This window comes from Lissotriton vulgaris, chromosome 1_2 (genome assembly GCF_964263255.1).
Source record: "Lissotriton vulgaris chromosome 1_2, aLisVul1.2, whole genome shotgun sequence".
Classification (NCBI taxonomy): Eukaryota; Metazoa; Chordata; class Amphibia; order Caudata; family Salamandridae; genus Lissotriton; species Lissotriton vulgaris.
Window position 1 is genome coordinate 256,122,718 of NC_141686.1, and position 20,070 is coordinate 256,142,787.

The 20,070-nt window shown below is 49.9% G+C and overlaps 1 protein-coding gene across 1 annotated transcript in view; it reads right to left on the minus strand.

The window, feature by feature from the left end:
* The window catches only part of LOC147736440 (uncharacterized), a 57,457-nt gene extending 38,239 nt beyond the window's left edge, over nucleotides 1–19,218 (minus strand). The window contains exon 1 of the mRNA XM_086953176.1: nucleotides 18,252–19,218. The gene's annotated coding sequence lies outside the window, so the exon portion shown is untranslated. The remainder of the gene's footprint in view (nucleotides 1–18,251) is intronic.
* Nucleotides 19,219–20,070: the final 852 nt, after the last annotated feature.

Below are 20,070 nucleotides of genomic sequence, written 5' to 3' on the forward strand. Positions count from 1 at the left end.
CCGGGGGTAAGGAGTTCCACAAAGCAGCGGCCCGCACTCGGAATGAGCGTCCACCGGCCCTGCTTCGCTTAAAGCGCGGCACCACGGCCAATTCGAGGTCTGCCGATCTCAAGGGTCGTGCAGGGATGTAATTGGCCATGAGGGTCGTAAGGATCGTTGCCGGGGACCCCTTCAAGATCTTATAGGCGACGCAGAGGACCTTAAACTGAATCCGCTGAGCCACCGGAAGCCAGTGCAGCGCTCGTATGGTGCTGGAGGTAGGACAGAATCTTGGGAGGCCTACCACCGCTCTCGCTGCGGCGTTCTGGATCCTTTGCAGGCGCCCGATCTCAGCTACGTTCAACCCGGCCAGCAGGGAACTCGCATAATCCAGCCTGGAGATGACAGTAGCTTGGATCATGAGTTGCCGAGTGGGGGCATCGAAGAACTTTAGCACAGGACGGAGCCCACGTAAAATGCCGAAGCAACATGCAGCCGTGCGTTTAGTGTGGCATGCAAACGTAAGGGAAGGGTCCAGCCAGACCCCGAGGTTCTTAAGCTCGGCGACTGGGATGGGAGCAGAACCCAACTCCTCCGGCCACCATCTCTCTCCCCACAGTTCCGGCCGTCTACCAAATACCATGACCTCGGTCTTACTAGCGTTTAGCTGGCGACCGCCCTCAGTCCTTGTTGAAACCTGGGAGCGTCGACTTCGGCATCCCCGCTGATCGTGACCGCGACCTGGAGCCCCAAACAGTTAAGTAAACCTGTAAAGAAAGTGGGACACACATGACACACAACATAGAAGACACACTTATAGTTTTTGTATTTGTTCTGTAAGACATACTCATAGTCACTGTTGTATTTTGCATCATGAGCATATCCAGAACATCAAGGTAGGTAGGTGGATCCACAATCTGTGAGGGTAAAGAGTTGGTTTCAGTGTTTTTACTCTTTTTACTCACTGTTTGACTCCACGCTAAATCGGGGTATCTGGGCGTTTCTTTTGTGTAATATACTCACGAAATCCGCCTAAATTGGCCTCCTTCCACCACCCTGTGCTGCTCCGCTGTAAATGTGTTAGCGATCAGGGCTCTGGTATATATAAGGCATTTGAGGTGTTGTTTGATTCGTTGATTAGCGGAAATAGAAAGCGGGCCATATAAGGAACATCCGTATTCCCGCCTATCATGAACATGCTCACGGTCTCTATGTGACATGTGTCGTTTTTAGCTCGTTTCATTCGTTAATTAGTGGGTTTTCTAGACAGACCAAATTAGGAATATCCGCTTCTCTGCCTATCATGAGCCGGGACACTGGTTCCTGCTGACATGTGTCCTTCTGAGCATGCCCGGTCTTTGAGTGTTCCAAGAGGCGGGCGCATGCGTGTATCTCATTCGTTCGGCCGTACTCTGCTCGTTCTCAGCGCATGGGCAGTCGCCTGGATTGCCTCTTTCAGTGTTCCAAGAGGCGGGCGCATGCGTGTATCTCATTCATTCGGCCGTATTATGCTAGTTCTCTGCGCATGGGCAGTCGCATGGATTGCCTCTTTGTTAACCACAGCTCTAATGCGAGGTGTACGACATTGAAGTGGGGCCATCCATCGTTTTGCTAGGTCTTAACGCGTGCCTCCGTGTTTAGTATATTACTAATTTGATGTATGGGGCATTGCATAAGGCGATCCATAGTGTTGTTTATCGCCTGGGCAGTGGCATAAATGACAACTTTATTAACACAATCCCAATATGATGAAATTCGCATTCCTTAGGAGCGTTTCGTAGTTCTTTTTTATATCGGAAAACCACATCAGGTTGCTTATGATTTTATAGTTTATTCCTTTTCTGAAACGAAAAAATGAGTAATGACGTTATTGTATTTCAGTTATTATCCAGTCATTTGGCTCCATGGAATATCGTCATTAAGACCTACGATGTGGGTTCCCAAACGAAAAACCCATCGTTGTTCTTTTTGGAACAGGCCTGTTTCAGATGTTAGGCGTTCAATTACAGTCCAACGTAGGTCGTTGATGCAATGCTGTTCTTCCAGGAAATGTGATGCCATCTTGGTGGTCGTTTTTTTACAGCGTATATTGCTTTTATGTTCACCTATCCTCACTTTGACAGGTCGGGTGGTCATGCCTATATACTCTAGGCCACATGGGCACGGTATCATGTAGACCACGTTCTTCGTATTGCAATTTGAGAAATGACGTTGTTCCCATGACGTGCCATTCCTAAAGGTTAGGGTTTTGCTTTTCTGGGTTTGATGACAGCAGCTGCAATCCCCACAGGGGAAGTGTCCTTGAACCCCAGTCACATTCTGTCTTCCAGTGGGGTTTTGTCGTGGTCTAGTATGTACCAGTATGTCCTTAATATTTCTGCCCCTACGGTGTGCATACATTGGTTTCTCAAAATCTAGGTTTCCACAGTTCAGTATTCCCCAATGTTTGTTTATGACTTTTGATACCTGGTTCGATATGGATGTGTATGTTGTAACACAAATTGGTCTTTTGCTTGCTCCCTTGTCATGTGGATTATCCTCAAGGAGTGCATCCCTATGGTTGTTCCTTGCGCGTTTCATTGCCTTGTCAATGGTTTTAACAGGGTATTGTCTCTGTATTAGTTTAGTTTTTAAATCTTTGGCCTGTTTATTAAATTGGTTCAATTCTGTGCAGTTTCTTCTGAGACGTAAGAATTGTCCATACGGTAGATTCTCCCTTAAATGTCTGGGATGGAAACTATCGTATCGTAACAAGCAGTTCCTGGAGGTGGGTTTGAAATGGGTGGTACTTTTCAGCCTTCCATCCTCAGTGTATATATTCAAATCCAGAAAAACCATTGATGTGTTGGAGATCGTACTTGTAAATTTTAGGTATTCATTCTGGTTGTTGAGCCAAGCCACAAAGTTCGAGGCACTGTTTACATCCCCATTCCATATGATGAAGATGTCATCTATATACCGTTTCCAGGTATTAATCTGGGAACGGTATGGATTGTCTTCATGTAAGATCTTGTGTTGTTCCAGGTGGTGAACGTATAGTCCCGCTAGACTAGGAGCAAATGTACTACCATGCTCGTTCCATGGGTCTGTAAATATAGAGTCCTTTTTGTATTTGAAAAAATTGTCTTTCAAGGCCATAGTGATACATTCCAGGACCAGGTTCCTTGGTGTCTGGTACTTCCATATATTACTGAAGAGTACCTCCTCTATGATTTGTAGTGTCTCCTCATGAGGCAGGCTAGTATATAAGCTCTCTACGTCGAGGCTTAGTAGGAGCTGTGTGGATGGATCAAATTCCTTGTCTTCAAGTAATTGTAAGACCGCTTTAGTGTCTTTCAAATATGTATTCGTTGATTGTACCATCGGTCGGAGGAAGGCATCCGCGAATTTAGATAGCGGCTCCAGAATCGACCCAATCCCGGAGACGATAGGTCTTCCTGGTGGATTGTTGATGTTTTTATGGATCTTGGGGATGCAGTAAAAGTATGGTATTCTCGGAGTAGGTTGTTGTAGGAAGTCAGCTTCTTTTTTGTTGAGCCAATCATGGGCTAGACCTTCCTCTACCATGCCGCCAATCCGGATCCGAAGTCCTTCAGTTGGATCATTTTCCAGAATGTTGTAGTTCCGCTCATCCGATAGTAAACGCTGGCATTCTTTATCATATGCCTCCAAGGTTTGCAATACTATTGCTCCCCCTTTGTCCGCTGGTTTTATAACAAGCTCGCTGTTGTTGGTTAGCTCTCTTAGGGCTTGTTGTTCTTCACCACTTGTGTTGTAGAAAACGTTCTTCTCTTTTGTATTCAGTTGGTTGACCTCAGTGATCACTGCCTTTTCAAAGGTTAGGATTTCTACAGGGATTGTAGAATCCGGTGGGGTGAAGGTTGACTTCAACTTTAAGCCAGTATCTGTTTTATCCTCTGGTAATGGCTTGTCTTTAAAGAAGGCCTGTAGTTTTAGTTTCCGGAAGAAGTCCTGTAATTCCATGTTGAGTTTGAAGATATCTGGTTTTTGAGTTGGTACAAACCCCAGGCCTTTGTTTAAAACATTTTTCTGTATCGCTGTTAATGTCATAGGTGTGAGATTTACAACTAGGTCCCTTTCCTGCTGGTTGACGGCTGGTTGGGTAGGGATCCCGTCATGCTCCTGGTTGTCCGGGCGTTGGATTGCTCCTGATCTTCCCACGCAACAGTGTTGCCTTTCCGGTTCTTGCCTCGTGTATTCTGGCGTGCCCCTAAAAAAGGTTGTTGTGGCCCTCCATATGGTTGTTGCTGGCCGTAGTAACCTTCGCTGTATTCTTGATTCCATAGTGGTCCATACTGAAAAGGGTTGAATTGTGGTGGGCCCATAAATTGTGGGAATTGGTTTTGTGGTTGATAACCCCTCCATCCCCTTTGTCTGGGGAACTGCTGTCTCCTTTGCCTCCAACCTCCTCTGCGTTGTCTGTATCCTCTGTTGCCGCTTGAATTGGAACCTGAGGAGCCGTTATCCGAGGTGTCGCTATCCGCATCGCTGTAGGTGCTTTTGGAGACATAATCCACCTTCGTGTATGGATATGCATTTTCGGGGGTAAACTTTGCCACATCTTTAGTTAGTTTGTTAGTTTTACTCTGTTTCAAAGTAAACTCGAAGTCAGTCATTTGTTGGTTTAGTTCCTCGAGTCTAGTTTTCAACTCTTCAGGTGGAATGTATGTTTTTAGTTGGACCTCTATTTTATTTATTTCAATTTTCAGTTCCTGTGTAATCCTGGTAGCCGTTTTGATTATGAGTACTAACCAGTCTCTTGAGCAGTGCCAGGATATCAATGACCACTCTTTCTTAAAAATCAAATCATTTTGGAAAATGAGTGGTTCATTTTTAACAATCAGGCCAGGTGGTGCCATTTTGTTACGAAGGTACTGGGTCATGAACAAACCGTGTAGAGCTGCTTTTATTTGGTTGCGTCTTAGATTAAGCAACTCATTCCAATCGTTGGTATGTGGACCTGTTTCTTGGTTACATAGGCCTTCGAAAAGGTTGGTATCGGATAAGATCTTGTGAATTTCGTCCTCCGCAAAAGTGAGGCCGTGTTCATCTTCCATTTTGAGTGGACCGCTGGCTTCTTTTATTATACTTAGGTGTGTGTCTCTATGTGTGTGATGTGTGATTGGAGAAAAGACTCCCGCAGCTCTGCGCTGCCTAAAGACCGAAATTAACAACGAGGGGAGGTAGAGTAAAGAGATAGGATTCCTACTCCACAGGCACTGATAATTAAACAAGAAGAATCCTACTCCCAGTGTACACCACAAAGATGGGGGACACTCAGTGTTGTGTAAAATACCCCTCACACACCAACAGGCCCCTTGGTGTCATGCTTCATCATCGGGGTCTTCGCACCCCGCTAGAGGGATGCGGCACGCTACGACCTGCGACTACGCGGGAGCGTTGACAAGGTTGACTATGTGTGGTGTGTGTTAAGTGCAAGTGAGTGGATACATGTGAGTGAAGGGTGTAGTGAAAAATTAAAAAGTACCTGGCTAGTGGGTGGTGTGAAAAAAAACTTTAATCAGGACCCCTAGCTGGTGCTATTAAAAAGATTTGCAAAAAAGGCGAGGTCAGTTGTCTTAATTAGGGACACTACCTCTGGTGTGCGTCGACATGTTTCGGAACTGGTGTTCCTTCTTCAGGACGGGGAACAACTTCCCAACCCTACTCACGTATTTCTATAAAAAAAGTGTTATTTTAAAATCTTTTTACTGAAAAGTGAAAACAATCTCACAGAGGCTAACAATGTGCCTAAAGCGGTATTATTGGTTCATGCAATTGCATGCCCTGAAAAAAAGAAAAACTCAAATAAGTTTGGTTACCACACAGGACTGTCTCAGACAGGTGCAGTCACCTGGAGCCCCAAACAGTTAAGTAAACCTGTAAAGAAAGTGGGACACACATGACACACAACATAGAAGACACACTTATAGTTTTTGTATTTGTTCTGTAAGACATACTCATAGTCACTGTTATATTTTGCATCATGAGCATATCCAGAACATCAAGGTAGGTAGGTGGATCCACAATCTGTGAGGGTAAAGAGTTGATTTCAGTGTTTTTACTCTTTTTACTCGCTGTTTGACTCCACGCTAAATCGGGGTATCTGGGCGTTTCTTTTGTGTAATATACTCACGAAATCCGCCTAAATTGGCCTCCTTCTACCACCCTGTGCTGCTCCGCTGTAAATGTGTTAGCGATCAGGGCTCTGGTATATATAAGGCATTTGAGGTGTTGTTTGATTCGTTGATTAGCGGAAATAGAAAGCGGGCCATATAAGGAACATCCGTATTCCCGCCTATCATGAACATGCTCAAGGAACAACCATAGGGATGCACTCCTTGAGGATAATCCACATGACAAGGGAGCAAGCAAAAGACCAATTTGTGTTACAACATACACATCCATATCGAACCAGGTATCAAAAGTCATAAACAAACATTGGGGAATACTGAACTTTGGAAACCTAGATTTTGAGAAACCAATGTATGCACACCGTAGGGGCAGAAATATTAAGAACATACTGGTACATACTAGACCACGACAAAACCCCACTGGAAGACAGAATGTGACTGGGGTTCAAGGACACTTCCCCTGTGGGGATTGCAGCTGCTGTCATCAAACCCAGAAAAGCAAAACCCTAACCTTTAGGAATGGCACGTCATGGGAACAACGTCATTTCTCAAATTGCAATACGAAGAACGTGGTCTACATGATAACGTGCCCATGTGGCCTAGAGTATATAGGCATGACCACCCGACCTGTCAAAGTGAGGATAGGTGAACATAAAAGCAATATACGCTGTAAAAAAACGACCACCAAGATGGCATCACATTTCCTGGAACAACAGCATTGCATCAACGACCTACGTTGGACTGTAATTGAACGCCTAACATCTGAAACAGGCCTGTTCCAAAAAGAACAACGATGGGTTTTTCGTTTGGGAACCCACATCGTAGGTCTTAATGACGATGTTCCATGGAGCCAAATGACTGGATAATAACTGAAATACAATAACGTCATTACTCATTTTTTCGTTTCAGAAAAGGAATAAACTATAAAATCATAAGCAACCTGATGTGGTTTTCCGATATAAAAAAGAACTACGGAACGCTCCTAAGGAATGCGAATTTCATCATATTGGGATTGTGTTAATAAAGTTGTCATTTATGCCACTGCCCAGGCGATAAACAACACTATGGATCGCCTTATGCAATGACCCATACATCAAATTAGTAATATACTAAACACGGAGGCACGCGTTAAGACCTAGCAAAACGATGGATGGCCCCACTTCAATGTCGTACGCATCGCATTAGAGCTGTGGTTAACAAAGAGGCAATCCATGTGACTGCCCATGCGCAGAGAACTAGCATAATACGGCCGAATGAATGAGATACACGCATGCGCCCGCCTCTTGGAACACTGAAAGAGGCAATCCAGGCGACTGCCCATGCGCTGAGAACGAGCAGAATACGGCCGAACGAATGAGATACACGCATGCGCCCGCCTCTTGGAACACTCAAAGACCGGGCATGCTCAGAAGGACACATGTCAGTAGGAACCAGTGTCCCGGCTCATGATAGGCAGAGAAGCGGATATTCCTAATTTGGTCTGTCTAGAAAACCCACTAATTAACGAATGAAACGAGCTAAAAACGACACATGTCACATAGAGACCGTGAGCATGTTCATGATAGGCGGGAATACGGATGTTCCTTATATGGCCCGCTTTCTATTTCCGCTAATCAACGAATCAAACAACACCTCAAATGCCTTATACATACCAGAGCCCTGATCGCTAACACATTTACAGCGGAGCAGCACAGGGTGGTAGAAGGAGGCCAATTTAGGCGGATTTCGTGAGTATATTACACAAAAGAAACGCCCAGATACCCCGATTTAGCGTGGAGTCAAACAGTGAGTAAAAAGAGTAAAAACACTGAAACCAACTCTTTACCCTCACAGATTGTGGATCCACCTACCTACCTTGATGTTCTGGATATGCTCATGATGCAAAATACAACAGTGACTATGAGTATGTCTTACAGAACAAATACAAAAACTATAAGTGTGTCTTCTATGTTGTGTGTCATGTGTGTCCCACTTTCTTTACAGGTTTACTTAACTGTTTGGGGCTCCAGGTGACTGCACCTGTCTGAGCCAGTCCTGTGTGGTAACCAAACTTATTTGAGTTTTTCTTTTTTTCAGGGCATGCAATTGCATGAACCAATAATACCGCTGTAGGCACATTGTTAGCCTCTGTGAGATTGTTTTCACTTTTCAGTAAAAAGATTTTAAAATAACACTTTTTTTATAGAAATACGTGAGTAGGGTTGGGAAGTTGTGCCCCGTCCTGAAGAAGGAACACCAGTTCCGAAACATGTCGACGCACACCAGAGGTAGTGTCCCTAATTAAGACAACTGACCTCGCCTTTTTTGCACATCTTTTTAATAGCACCAGCTAGGGGTCCTGAATAAAGTTTTTTTTCACACCACCCACTAGCCAGGTACTTTTTAATTTTTCACTACACCCTTCACTCACATGTATCCCCTCACTTGCACTTAACACACACCACACATAGTCAACCTTGTCAACGCTCCCGCGTAGTCGCAGGTCGTAGCGTGCGGCATCCCTCTAGCGGGGTGCGAAGACCCCGATGATGAAGCATGACACCAAGGGGCCTGTTGGTGTGTGAGGGGTATTTTACACAACACTGAGTGCCCCCCATCTTTGTGGTGTACACTGGGAGTAGGATTCTTCTTGTTTAATTATCAGTGCCTGTGGAGTAGGAATCCTATCTCTTTACTCTACCTCCCTTCGTTGTTAATTTCGATTAAGTGCAGAGCCAGAGTGCAGAGCCAGAGCGCAGAGCCAGAGCGCAGAGCCAAGGCGCAGAGTCAGGGCGCAGAGTCAGGGCGCAGAGTCAGGGCGCAGAGTCAGGGCGCAGAGTCAGGGCGCAGAGTCAGGGCGCAGAGTCAGGGCGCAGAGTCAGGGCACAGAGTCAGGGCGCAGAGTCAGGGAGCAGAGCCAGGGCGCAGGGCGCAGGCCAGGGCGCAGAGTCAGGGCGCAGGGCCAGGGCGCAGAGTCAGGGCGCAGAGTCAGGGCGCAGAGTCAGGGCGCAGAGGTATTGCGGGGCAGAATCAGAGTGCAGAGCCAGGGCGCAGAGCCAGGGAGCAGAGCCAGGGAGCAGAGCCAGGGAGCAGAGTCAGGGCGCAGAGCCAGGGCGCAGAGTCAGGGCGCAGAGCCAGGGCGCAGAGCCAGGGCGCAGAGCCAGGGCGCAGAGCCAGGGCGCAGAGCCAGGGCGCAGAGCCAGGGCGCAGAGTCAGGGCGCAGAGTCAGGGCGCAGAGCCAGGGCGCAGAGTCAGGGCGCAGAGTCAGGGCGCAGAGCCAGGGCGCAGAGCCAGGGCGCAGAGCCAGGGCGCAGAGCCAGGGCGCAGAGTCAGGGCGCAGAGTCAGGGCGCAGAGCCAGGGCGCAGGGCCAGGGCGCAGAGCCAGGGCACAGAGCCAGGGCGCAGGGTCAGGGCGCAGAGCCAGGGCGCAGGGCCAGGGCGCAGAGCCAGGGCGCAGGGCCAGGGCGCAGAGTCAGGGCGCAGAGTCAGGGCGCAGAGTCAGGGCGCACACTGCAGAATCGGAGTGCAGAGTGGACATTTAGAGTGCAGGGCATGGTTCTTGTGCCACAGAGGGGCGTCTGGCTGGGGCAAGGTCAGTCTGCTTTTAGGCGTGCAGGGTAAGCAGAGTGCGAGTATGCAGGGTAATTACTATGTGGGTGTCTAGAACCAGTAGGGTGAGCAGAGTGTGAGTATGCAGGATGAGCAGTACTAGGTATGAGACATCCATACAGATAGATACAGGTGGAAATAGAGAGAGAAACACACATACTGCAAAACGAATATTATATTAATAGGCCATAAACGAGTACGTACAGCAAAATAGAAAACTATATATTACACAACTACCACATAAGCATCATGTATCAAAAAACGTATTTACAAGTATAAAACTCAGACATCTACAAACACAAGACATAAAAAACACACGACCATAATCAAATATCACCCTCCACAAATATGATGCCTCACACATTAGGATCAGACATCTACAAATACTAGACCTCAGATATTCATAAGTATCTGACATTAAGCATCAAACAAGGGCAATCAATTATCAAGCAGCAGACAACGAAAAACGAACAGATATATAAAGTACTACATACATTTGCAAACATATGATACTATTTTCAATTACAAATATTATACAGTGACACACATGCACACGGCAACACATAAATATTAATACATAACACAACAAAGAGGTACATACTAATACAATAGAAACAAATGTACTAAAACGTATTGCATTGCTGTCTTGCACAAAAATAGTCTCCCTTTTCCTTTATAACCCTCTCCCCTCTAAACTAAGTCAAGTCAAGTCAAGTCAAAACATTTATATAGCGCACTACATACCCAGAGGGTTTCAAGGCGCTTAGGAAGGGGAGGTGGATTATTTGTCAAATATCCACGTTTTAAGCTGCTTTCTGAACTCTAGGTGATTCTGGGTGAGGCGAAGGTAAGCGGGGAGTGAGTTCCATGTTTTGGCAGCCAGGTATGAGAAGGATCTGCCTCCCATGGTGGTCTTGTTGATGCGAGGTACAGTGGCGAAGGCTTGGCTGGAAGAGCGGAGTTGGCGGGAGGGGGTGTAGAAGGACAGTCGAGAGTTGAGGCAATCTGGTCCGATGTCGTAGAGTGATTTGTGTGCGTGGGTAAGCAGTCGGAAAGTGATCCTCTTATTGACGGGTAGCCAGTGGAGGTCTTTAAGGTGACCGGAGATGTGTTCGTTGCGTGGGATGTCTAATATGAGCCTGGCTGAGGCGTTTTGGATTCGTTGTAGTTTCTTCTGGAGTTTCGCGGTGGTACCTGCGTAGAGGGTGTTTCCGTAGTCCAGTAGGCTCGTGACTAGAGCGTGGGTGACTGTTTTCCTTGTTTCGGGGGGGATCCAGCGAAATGTTTTTCTGAGCATGCGAAGAATGTTAAAGCAGGAAGAGGATACGGCGCTGACTTGTCTGTTCATTGAGAGTGAAGAGTCCAGGATGACGCCAAGGTTCCGTGCGTGGTCTGTCGGGATGGGTGCATTTCCGAGGGCTTCCGGCCACCAGGAGTCGTCCCATGCAGAGGGGGATTTACCTAAGATGAGGACTTCTGTTTTGTCTGAGTTCAGTTTCAGACGGCTTTGTTTCATCCATTCGGCGACTTCTTTCATTCCTTCGTGTAGGTTAGTCTTAGCGGTGCTGGGGTCCTTGGTGAGAGATAGAATCAGTTGAGTGTCATCCGCGTAAGAGATGATGTTGAGGTTGTGTTGGCGGGCGATGGCCGCGAGGGGGCTCATGTATACGTTGAAGAGGGTGGGACTGAGTGAGGATCCTTGCGGTACGCCGCAGATGATTTCGGAGGCCTCGGACTTGAATGGTGGGAGGCGGACTCTCTGGGTTCTTCCGGTGAGGAACGAGGTGATCCATTCCAGTGCCTTATCTTGGATTCCGATGTTTCTGAGGCGTTGTAAAAGGGTGCTGTGGCAGACTGTGTCGAAGGCTGCAGAGAGGTCGAGGAGGATGAGGGCGACTGTGTCTCCATTGTCCAGTAGAGTTCGAATGTCGTCTGTTGCTGCGATGAGGGCGGTCTCAGTGCTGTCTTTGGCTCGGAAGCCAGATTGTGAGGGGTCGAGTGATTTGTTGTCTTCGAGGAAGGCGGCGAGCTGGTTGTTGACAGCTTTCTCGATGACTTTGGCCGGGAATGGAAGAAGCGAGATGGGGCGGTAGTTTTTGAGTTCGGTGGGGTCTGCTGTTGGTTTTTTCAGAAGGGCGGTGAGTTCAGCGTGTTTCCAATCTTCTGGGAAGGTAGCGGAGTTGAAGGAGCAGTTGATGACGTCTCGGAGGTGCGGAGCTATGACGGAGTCTGCTTTGTTGAAGATGTGGTGGGGGCATGGGTCTGTGGCGGATCCAGAGTGGATGGAATTCATCAGGCGGATGGTGTCCTCAGTGGAGATTGGGTTCCAGGCGTTAAGGGTGTTAACGGGGGGAAGATGGTCAGTTGATGGTGGGGTGGGTTGGCTTCCGGGTTGGTTGTCAAAGCTGTTGTGGATGTCAGCAATCTTGTTGTGGAAAAAAGAGGCTAGGGAATCGCAGAGGGTTTGAGAGGGGGTGATGTCGTTGGAGTTGGCCGAGGGGTTGGAAAATTCCTTGACGATGTTGAAAAGTTCCTTGCTGTTGTGGGCGTTGTTGTCAAGTCGATCTTTGAATGCTGTTTTCTTGGCTTTTCGGATCAGTTGGTGGTGAGTACGGATGGCGCTTTTGAAGGCGTCCTTGTTGCTGGTGGATGGGTCTTTTTTCCAGGCCTTTTCAAGGGAGCGGCACAGTTTCTTGGATTTCTTGAGGTCGTCGTTGAACCATGACGCCTTCTTGATGCCAAGTTTGTGTTGACGTTTTTTCAGTGGTGCTAAGGTGTCGGTGGTGTTGGATAACCAAAGGGTGAGGTTGGAGGCAGCTTCGTTGGCATTAGAAGAGAGGGCTGGGGAGGTTTGAAGGAGTGATGTGGAGATCTGCTCTGTGGTGATTTTGTTCCAGTTTCTTTGTAGAGTTGGTTGGAGGTGGATGATGGGTTTCGGCTTGTTGTAGGTGAAGTGAACGCAGCTGTGGTCAGTCCAGAGGAGATCTGTAGTGTGGCTGAAGGAGACACGGTTGCTGGAGGTGAAGATGGGGTCGAGAGTGTGACCTGCGATGTGTGTGGGGGGAGTGACCAGTTGTTTAAGTCCGAGGTTGGCGAGGTTGTCTAAGAGGGTGGCGGTGTTGCGGTCGTTGCTCTTTTCAAGGTGGAAGTTGAGGTCTCCCAGAAGGATGTAGTCTTTGGAGGGGAGCGCGTGTGGGGTGATGAAGTCCGTGATGTCTTCACTGAATTTTGCGCGTGGTCCTGGTGGTCTGTAGAGGAGGGTGCCTCTGAGTGTGGTCGTGGGGTCGATGTGGATCTGGAAGTGAAGGTGTTTTAGTGCACCCGGGTAATACCTTTGTAATATCGCATAGAAACTTACATTGTACAGTGACAAAAACTTTACAGTAATCACTAATCCCCATAGCCTTTACAATCAATAACACATTAAAAGCGATTATTGCCAATAGTTATTACCACTCGCATACAACATACATTACAGTTGCCTATCTTCAAATACTATACATCATATTTATTTTTGACACAACAATCAATAAACATACTCATATTTATCACACTTACAATGTTCTGTCCTAAAACAGTGACTACACACTCTACAAGTACATTATCTTCCAAGTACATTTACCTAATGCACGTAGAAATGTGTAGTATAAAATCGTACCTTGCTTTATGCACAACACTGTCTTGCCACATCGTACACCCAGTCTGGGACAAAATACACACAAAACCTCCCCACTGTCCTTTCATCGCTTGCTCAACAGCACCCCACGACAAAGTACCTCTTGTGGTGTGAGAGTCTGCTATTTATTGCAGTATTGTCCTTTTACCTATGTTTGGCACTCGTTTATAAACTGCACATGTCACTTTTCTCTTGTATCACACACCGTTTGCTACTCTTACATTTTGTTTGCCTTCAATTCTTGCACAAGTGCCACCATTGCCTATATAATATTTGTTTTTGTGTTTGCGTGTCCTCCATTTATTGACGCTTTTCTAACCTGCACACATATCACTTGTTTTCTCTTGTAATGCACCGTTTGCTACTTCTTGTATTTTGTTGGCTCACGATTGTCACTTTTGCCTCTTGTAATATAACATTTGCTTTTGTAATTTGCTCACTTGTAATGTTCTCAAAGTCCCAGCTATATAAAAATGCATAAATAAATAAGTAAATAAGAGTAAAACGCCCCTGCTGCGCCCACCCTTTTAATGTAATCTCTTTCCTGCGACAACAACTCCCCCGTCCTCCTGTGCGCCGCTGACCTTCTCCCATTCCCCTACCTTTATCAACTACCGCATTGCAATACGCCCCCCCCCCCACTTGTGCACTTCCTGCACTCGTCCCCTTTCCGCCTCCTCCCAAACAATCGAGCCTCCTACCTCCCTCACCCACCCAAATTTCAAAGCCAACTCCGCCCCATTCAAAACTTTAATCCCTTGACCCTCTGTCCTTAATTAGCCCCCCAGAACATCGACCACAGCAAAAAATAACTCCACCTTCACTAACTAGCACCTACAAGGCACCCACACCCAGCCACCATACCATGTAAAGCACTCGCACACCACAAACAAATTACAAGATCGCTTTTTAGGGCTCAGCCTACATGGGTGAGGCTTCAGAGTCCTTTAGAGAAGACTTCAAAAATCTAACCTACAAATTCCAGAGAAGCGCGTGAATTTTCTTTGTTATTTATGGCAGCTGCATGACAATTGGCCCTCGCATGGCTGTGTTTTTACAAGGCAGCACGCAATAGGCCTAGTCTGTAGAGTTGCTCCATTTCCTGCATATTCCGTGCGGACACACGCAGCAGAAGGCTATAATTCATCAATTACCAGCTGTCAGGGGCTGCCCCGCATTCACCTCTTTCCAGTTAATTTTTTTTTCAGCTGTGTGTGCGCGCATGCTGGCTCCCTGCCAAAGCTTGTGGGCCCGTCGTAATTGTAGGCAGATGCCGTGCGCGCAGAGGCATCTGACATCGCCTCTCCCCCGCCTGCTCCTCACTGCAGCCCCCACCACTAAAAACGACAGGCTGGGAGCTCACAGAAGCCTCTGGCATCGCCTTTCCTCGCCTGCTCGTCCTTTCAGCCCCCACCGCTGGAATTCGAAGCCGGACCACGACTCCTCCCTGCTGGACGGCCTCCCGGACAAAATCCCCTCAGCCAGGTAGACACTCACTCACCTTCGCCCCTGTCTTGCAGGGAGGCACACCACACCACATCATCTGGAGTGACTCTTGGCCACAGTCCTCCCACTTCTCAGGGCTCACTGCGGCTCACAGTTCCTCCGTGGCACCGGGGGCCCAGCGCAGAGCATGGCCGCAGCTGTTCCCCATGGGCCAGGTGGGTCGGATCCCTGGCCGCCATACATGCCCTTTCCGCTCCTCTCTAAACCGCCATCCAGCAGGCTCACTGCACACTTCACCGATCAGCAGACAGTGCAGTATCCCCCATTCAGTTTAGGCACTCCAGCCCACCACCTTGGTGCCAGAGGCCACACTCGCTGTTCAGCTCTCCTGTGAATTTCGACCTCTTCAGTCCGCCACCATCGACAAAACTGCTATCAGCCGCTTCCCTGACAGGTCAATTACATTTCCTGTCTTTTTCAGGTGCTGTCAGTGGCCCGATCTGCAGGATAAATGGTGGATGATCCGTCCAGCCAGCAGAGCCTCACAATGTGGTGGCCATCTTGCACCTAGTGACAAGATGCCCCCCCCCCCCCCGGTCAATGACATCCTTAATGACATCACTAATGACATTTCAAGTGACATCCTTGATGATATCAATGATGGCATCATCCAGAGAATGTGAGTGCAGAGCTCAGAGTGCAGAGTGCAGAGTTCAGAGTGCAGATTCAGAGGGAAGAGTGCAGATTGTGAGTGCAGAGTGCAGTTTGTGAGTGCAGAGTGCAGTTTGTGAGTGCAGAGTTCAGATTCAGAGTGCAGATTCAGAGTTCAGAGTGCAGATTCAGAGTGCAGAGTGCAGATTCAGAGTGCAGAGTGCAGATTCAGAGTGCAGAATGAGAGTGCAGAGTGAGAGTGCAGAGTGCGAGTGCAGTTTGTGAGTGCAGAGTGCAGATTCCGAGTGCAGATTCCGAGTGCAGAGTGCAGATTCAGAGTGCAGAGTGCAGATTCAGAGTGCAGAATGAGAGTGCAGAGTGAGAGTGCAGAGTGCGAGTGCAGTTTGTGAGTGCAGAGTGCAGATTCCGAGTGCAGATTCCGAGTGCAGAGTGCAGACTCAGAGTGCAGATTGTGAGTGCAGAGTGCAGATTGTGAGTGCAGATTCAGAGTGCAGAGTGTGAGTGCAGATTCAGAGTGCAGAGTGCAGGTGCAGATTCAGAGTGCAGAGTGGGAGTGCAGAGTGGGAGTGCAGAGTGGGAGTGCAGAGTGTAGAGTGGGAGTGCAGAGTGTAGAGGGTGAGTGCAGATTCAGAGTGCAGAGTGTTAGTGCATAGTGCAGATTCAGAGTGCAGAGTGTGAGTGCAGATTCAGAGTGCAGATTCAGAGTGCAGAGTGTGAGTGCAGAGTGTGAGTGCAGAGTGTGAGTGCAGAGTGTGAGTGCAGAGTGTGAGTGCAGAGTGCAGAGTGTAGAGTGTAGAGTGCAGAGTGCAGAGTGCAGAGTGCAGAGTGCAGAGTGCAGAGTGAGAGTGCAGAGTGCAGAGTGAGAGTGCAGAGGGAGAGTGGAGAGTGAGAGTGGAGAGTGCAGAGTGCAGAGTGAGAGTGCAGAGTGCGAGTGCAGTTTGTGAGTGCAGAGTGCAGATTCAGAGTGCAGATTCCGAGTGCAGAGTGCAGATTGTGAGTGCAGAGTGCAGATTGTGAGTGCAGATTGTGAGTGCAGAGTGCAGATTGTGAGTGCAGAGTGCAGATTGTAAGTGCAGAGTGCAGAGTGTGAGTGCAGAGTGCAGAGTGTGAGTGCAGTTTGTGAGTGCAGAGTGCAGATTCAGAGTGCAGATTGTGAGTGCAGATTCAGAGTGCAGAGTGCAGATTTAGAGTGCAGAGTGTGAGTGAAGAGTGCATTTGTGAGTGCAGAGTGCAGATTGTGAGTGCAGAGTGCAGATTGTGAGTGCAGGGTGCAGATTCAGAGTGACTGTGAGTGCAGAGTGGCTGCGGAGTGACAGTGGCTGCGGAGTGACAGTGACTGCGGAGTGACAGTGACTGCGGAGTGACAGTGACTGCAGTGTGGGAGTGTGTAGGGTGAACACATGGATAAAACACATTGCCATTTACAATGCCATTACCTCTAACTCAAAACAAATCCGAGACCTATTGCATTTCCAATGCTTGTTTTACTAGGCAGCACGCAATAGGCCATAGTCTGTAGAGTTGCTCCACTTCCTGCATATTCCATGCGCAGCAGAAGGCTATAATTCATCAATTACCAGCTGTCAGGGGCTGCCGAGCATTCACCTCTTTCCAGATAGCTGGCTCCCTGCCAAAGCTTGTGGGCCCCTGGTAATTGAAGCCAGATGCGGCTCGCAGCGCCTCTCCCAGCCTGCTCCTCACTGCAGCCCCCACCACTGGAATTCATATTAAAAGCATGCTTTGATATACATAGATCTGCTCACACATCAATGACCATTATTGTGAAGAGGTGTAGATACCAAATACATCATAACAGTGTATAGGAATTGGTTTGATTTATGGTGGATGATCCGTCCAGCCAGCAGAGCCTCACTAGGTGGTGGCCATCTTGCACCTAGTGACTGTTCTATGGGCAAGGGGGGGCTGGCATGGTTGGTGCGGTGGGGGCTCTTGGTTCCAGAAGTAATTTAGTTAGGGGGAGGCGGGTCTTCTTCACGCAGCATGGGTCTGGTCTTTTCGGGGACCCCAGCTGTTTGAGGGTGTGAAGAAAGGGAGCGCCCCCTGCTGCATTCCTTCTGGATGTGGTTAAGGCGTCTCTGGCTTCAGAGGTCTTCGTCTCAGGATGTCTTCAGGGGTGCCCGGGGGTGCATGCGGGGAGGGGGGCTAGGTCTCCAGGGTGCTCCTGATCTGGGGTGTTAAGCTGAAGAGCCTCGTCTCCAGTGTCTCTCAGGGGCTGTAACTGGGGAGGGGGGCTGCTGTCAGACATATAACCCGTGGTCTGGAAGATCGGGGGCTGGGGGTAAACATTACGTTTGTGGTGCCCATGGCATTGATTTTGGGGGTGCTGGACCACGAGCATTAGGCTTGGGGTGTACGTAATTCGAGGTCTTGTACTCAGTTTGGGGGGCCTTGGACTGGGAACCTTCGGTTTGGGGGTTCGGGCATCGACTGGGAACGTTCGGGATAGATGCAGGAGGTTTAGGGGGGGGCTTGGTCTCGGAACATGTCGTGTGTAGAGGGTGGGGGGGGGCTGGGGGAGTCAGGGCTTTGACTGGACATCGGGTTTTTGTGCAACTGGTTTCGGGACAGTGGACTCGGTTCTTGGACCGCTTTGAAGGGTCTTGGTTTCGGGTGTTTCTGTCTGACAATGCCCGAGGCTGGCAGAGCTCGAGCCCTCTGATCTCGGGGGTCTCCCACCAGTGCACCCCTCATGTTTCCCAGTCCCCAGCACTCACCTGCTGCCCACCGGCCTCTCTCCGGCTCACGGCGACCCTCTCGCCGGCTCCACAGCTCGGATCCTTCCCAAAGCTCCGTGCCCACCACTACCGGTCGCCTCTCCCTGGTTCCCGTGCCAAATCCCAGGCAGCCACTCCGTGCCCACTCCCGGGCAATCTCTACTCGCTCTCCAGAGCGTCACTGCCCACTCCCGGGCGGCGTGTCAGTGCCCACTCCCGGGCAGTACCCTGGTGCCCACTCCCGGCAGTAACTCGATCTCTGGTGCCCACTCCCGGGCGGCGTGTCAGTAACCACTCCTGTGCAGTACCCTAGTGCCCACTCCCGGCAGTAACTCGATCTCAGGTGCCCACTCGCGGGCAGTACTCTGGTGCCCACTCCCGGGCAGAAATTCGGTCTCTGGTGCCCACTCCTGGGCAGTGCCCTAGTGCCCACTCCCGGCAGTAACTCGATCTCTGGTGCCCACTCCCGGGCGGCGTGTCAGTAACCACTCCTGTGCAGTACCCTAGTGCCCACTCCCGGCAGTAACTCGATCTCAGGTGCCCACTCGCGGGCAGTACTCTGGTGCCCACTCCCGGGCAGAAATTCGGTCTCTGGTGCCCACTCCTGGGCAGTGCCCTAGTGCCCACTCCCGGCAGTAACTCGATCTCAGGTGCCCACTCGCGGGCAGTGCCCTGTGCCCACTCCCGGGCGGTCTCTCTCCTGCCCGGTGCCTCTCGCTCCCAGATCCGGACTCTCTCCCCGCTCCTTGCAGGTGCTCCAGCGTGGGTCACTTTGGATTTTCGGGGTCTCCCTCTCGTCCCGGGTGTCTCTCTACTCCCTGGAGGTCTCTCCCTGCCTGTTGGGGGTCTCTCCTTAGACGATCAGGCTGCACCCGGGAGTCTCTGGAGCCGTCCCTCCCGCGGCTCCTTCCAGTCCTCGTTCCCTCTCCGGCTCTGCTTCTGCCGCGCGCCCCCGACGCCCCGCGCGCTCCCGCGGCCTCCTCCGGCGCGCCTCCGCCTCGCAGCGCGCGCGCACCGCTCCGCCCACCAGCCGGAGCCCGGGAGGGGGAGCGCGAGATGGGCTCGTGTCCGAGCGAATGCACCCCCCCCCCCCCGGAAAGGACTGGGGGGTCTGAGCAATAATCTGACGCCCCCACTATACCCCCTTCCTTAGACTGCCCTCCCCCCAACCTCCCCCCCCCCCCCCTTCCCCCCGGACATCAGCAAAGGGGGGTTAGGGGCAGGGTGCTGCTACAGAGCCCGGGCACAGAGAGGAACTCTCACTCGCCGAGGAGACCCCCCTCACCCCACCCTACGCAGGGGACACTGCAACCCCCCCCCCCTCCTCCTTCCCGGCCACCCCCAGGAGACAAGTGTCCAACTCAGACGCTGACCAGGGAACACCTCTGACCAGAGACCAGCCGATGACGAGCGGGACTAGAGTAACTTTACTCTTTATCCCACTGCTAGGAGAATAGCGGGGGGGGGGCAGTCTACCCGAGACACAATGAGCACCCCAGCAACATCGCCCCTCGTGACACACGGCGTCTGGGGGGGGGGGATGCTGCTCCTCTTTTGAGAAAGCACCAATAAGTGAAACAGGGGCAGGGCAGGGGTTGTGTTTACTGATAGTAGGCAGTGCTTAATTTGTAATACAATAAGTGCCGGTGCCCAAAGTTTTTGCTCCGAAACCCAGGGCTTTAAGTAGGATGAAAAAACTTGAGGGTCTCTGAAAGGGGCGTGGCCAATGTAATTAAGGGTGACTTAAAAACAAGTAAGCTAAAGATCTGTGTTTAGCATAGTGCGCTGCCTGACACGGGCACTCACTTGTAACGTGCGA